We start from the raw sequence: 3,861 nt of genomic DNA on the forward strand, positions 1-3,861 counted from the left end.
AACTTTAAGTAAAGACCTTCCTTAACCTGCAGCTGTTTTATTCAGCTTCCTGACTTGAGAAAACGCTCTGTCTCTGTTGAGTTCCAAGGCATTAAGCAAATGTTTCCCTAACCTTTGCTTCCAGCATAATCTTACCTTTTAATAAAATTTACTCAAAAGGCTGCACTACAAGTTTTTCATATCTCTAAGTTTGTTCCCACCAAGGAGGGAGGAATTAAGGAACTGTCTTGTTTGAATAGTGAGTCCTGCTGTGATGAGTCTGGAAGCATCGGGTGCCTGGGAACAGTAAGAAGCTTTGAGCATGAAATAGAGACGAACACCATCCGTTTTCCAGAATGTTCTGATCGCAGGAGCTTGCAGTGTTTGCTACTCTGGAGTGGGACTAGCCTGGGATAAACCTCGACTGTTGGAAGAGGAACTTTTTGCTTTAGCCTTTTGTTTTTCTTTTATTTGGCCATGGGGCATGGGATGGGTACCTGAGGGAGAAATCCCAACCCTTCCACCACTCTGCCTTCCGCTACCTCCCTCTGACCAAGAAGGAAGTGCAGATCTCACTGGTCAGAGTCTAGGACACTCACTGGGCCTGGTGGAGCTCTACTGGGGGTGGGGAGGGATGGGGTGCAGGGCTTAGAAGACGTACAGCTAGGACAAGTCCTTCTGGTTCACCTCCCATGCCTTTGAGGGCCAGGCCTTTTCCCCATGTCCTGTTGTGCTTCTAGCTTCCCTGGACTGGGCCTGCCTGTTAGGGACAGAATCAGTCATACTTGTGGTCTTAGTTCAGGTGTCCCCGAGTAGCAGACCCTGAAACAAGGATCAGAGTACAAGGCATTCCTTCGCGAGGTGATTTCAGGGAATGTCAGTAGAGAGTTGCAAAGTGAGGCAGGGAAGGGAGAAAGCCACAAAGGGTGGGTGTGTTATCGAGAAAGCCACCCTCGTAGGACCCTGGAGCTCAATCTCACGTGAGGCCTCTGGGAGACAGTGGAGACTACAGAGCTAGGAGGTATCCCCTCCCAGGTGTGCTGATAGATCACGCACCAACCTGGTCAGGCACTGGTTAACAGCTCCTCCCTGGGGCTAACTCCCTGGCACGTCCAGACTGCCCTGAGAGGATGAAGCAAACTCCAGTGACCGTAAATGCCATCAGGCAGAGGTGCAGGTGGCGTGGGCCAGGTGTCAACAGCACCCGTTCTTTGTCCTCTCTATTGTTTTAACTTCACCACCTGAGGTTGAGAGGATCAGCCACTTGTCCTCATGGCTAGTTGAATCCTGTCCCACAGAGCAGGTGACCCAGACTCGAGGAAGGTGGAAAAAGGAGAGCTTGTGTAGACTTCCCAGCCTGTGCCATGGAACCCCTACGCTGGGAGATGAAGGTGTCTGGGGGTGCTTGCCTAATGGCTAATTAGGAGATATTTGGTGACTGGCCTGGTCCTCTCACCTTGTGAATGCCCCTCTCTTGTCAAGTCCCCGGAAGGGAGAAGGCACAGGAGTGCAGGGTTCGGTGTACTCAAGTCTGACTTCCGAGGCCTGGTCTGTACTGTGCCATCTTTTACTTTACTGTCGCTTGATTGTCCATTTTGAAAAATGCAGTCCTATGTCACAAGAGGGCAGGAGTTTTTCAGTTAGAAAGGCAGAAAGATTTTATTCCTTTTAAACTGAAATTCAGTACCGACTTAATAAAAAATCATACAAGCCCTATTCAAGTTCATGGACTATAACAAGCTGGACTAGAGCAGTGGTCAAGTTTAGGTTTCATGCAAAACCTACATTCAAGCATGCTTGGACTATGAGATAAAGTAACACATTTCACACGAGGCTTTAGAAACAAAAAGGAAAAGAAAAAATAACCAAAAAAAAAAAAAATCAAATGAGGTTTTAGGCATCCAATTACATATCTCTTTTAAATGAATTGATGATTCTATCAGATGAGAAGTGCGTGATATTTTTCCCCCATCTCAGAACTGACATATGCACTGAAAAGCACATCGCACATTTAGTTATTAACATTTAAGTAAATTCTTCCTCTGAGAAATGGGAAGTGTCAACATTGGGCTAAATGTGCAGTGTTTAAATTTTAATTGTATCCACAAATGCACAGAGACTGTATAACTGTGTGCCCAGGAAGCTCTCCCAAGAAAGGTTAAACAGGATGACAATAGCAAAGGAGGGGAAATAAAAGGAAAAAAGAGATCCGTGTCGGGTGGAGACAGCTGGTGCTGTTGAAATTGGCAGTGCGTACATTACAGAGGGGTAAGCAAGTGGTATAATCATTTTCGGGAAGAAGCTGTAAAACTAAGAGGACACGATAGCTGTTTGAAAAGCAATTAAACAATCTCCTAGAGGAGACTAAAAACGAACCTGAGAAGAAATGCAAATAAGCCAGCACACCCCATCAAGTGTCAGCCCTTCACAAGCCTGGAGCCCTCCTGGAGCTGACAAAGGGGCATTTGGTGAAATGTTAAATTGGGAGCAAGAATGTGCACAACTAGAACATGAAGCAAAAAAGACTTGTCTAAAATCATAGAGAAAGGGATCACAGGTGCTCATTTGTAACAAGCTGATTGCACGATGGAGGTTCTGTCCCTCTGTGTCGGGAGCTCTGGCTGGTGTGGTGGTGTATGTGCCGGCATAAGCCTGCACAAACCTGTTTTTCAAGTACCAGCTCTACCTAATGGCTCGTTACAAAACAAATACCCCCCAGCTTGGACTCAGAAAACAGACACACAGCCAGATAATTGCATAGGCTTTCCCTGCATTTATCATTCTTTCAAAATCCACCTATTGATTAATGTCAGTTCTTAGATTAGGGTTTCTCAACCTTGGCACCATTGATATTTGGGTTGTTATTTTCTGTTGGGGGGCTGTCCTGTGCATTGTAGGATATTTAGCAGCATCCCTGGCCTCTACCCACTAAATGCCAGTAGTGCCCCCCTTTGGTTATGACAATCAAAAATGTCTCTGGACATCACCAAATGTCCCCTGGGGGCTGGAGGCTGGGGTGAGGGGTCAAAATAGCCACCTGTTAGATGAAGTAGAAATCCAGATTTATTTTTCTTTAATCACGTTCTAGCAGGGTGTGGTGGACAGCTCAAGGATCCTGAGGCCAGCTTGTCTGGCTTCAGATCCCTGATCCCACACTCTACAAGGTGAGTGACTTAGAACAGTCCTGTGCCTTTCAGCCACCCCATGGCATCCTCAGTGGAGGTTAGGTGTTGTGTTAATTGTTTTATAGAGAAGCTTCTACTCTCTGAGCTTAAGGTGATATTGCTGTTTCCATAAGTGGATTAAATCAACAAAACAATCTACAAACTCTTCAGGGCTCCGTATCAAAAGCAAATACGCAAACGGGTCTGAAAATGAAATGTCAGCCTTCCCCTAATGTGTGAATGCTCACGTCAGTCCAATTTATTAAAAGGTCAGCAATAAAAGCATATTAATACCCATCTATGCCACATGTCAAGCACATTTTAAGATCACGTGTGTTGGGAGGGACGGAGGTGTATGGAGCATCCATCTGAGAAGGTGGCCCTGATCATGAGGATTCTGAGGCCCGCGAAGGACCACTCACGCCCTGGGTTGCTGACTCCAGTTTAGAAATACCTCTCTGTATGCCAGTTCCCAAGCTAACCACTAGGGGTCAACCGAGTCCCACCAAAGTTTCTCACTTAAGTCTGCCTTGCACATCAGAAAGTTTCAGGGTCCACAGAAGCAAATCAAGGAGGAAATCTGAGGCTATATTAGCCATTCGAACCACAGAGGATGTGGCAGGAACTCGTGCATGCTCAGAGATTGTGTGAGGATGAAATAAAATGAAATGAAATGAAATGAGACGAGATGAAGAGTGCCCCGTGCAGCGCTGGCTGG

This window comes from Cynocephalus volans, chromosome 1 (assembly GCF_027409185.1).
Source record: "Cynocephalus volans isolate mCynVol1 chromosome 1, mCynVol1.pri, whole genome shotgun sequence".
Lineage (NCBI taxonomy): Eukaryota > Metazoa > Chordata > Mammalia > Dermoptera > Cynocephalidae > Cynocephalus > Cynocephalus volans.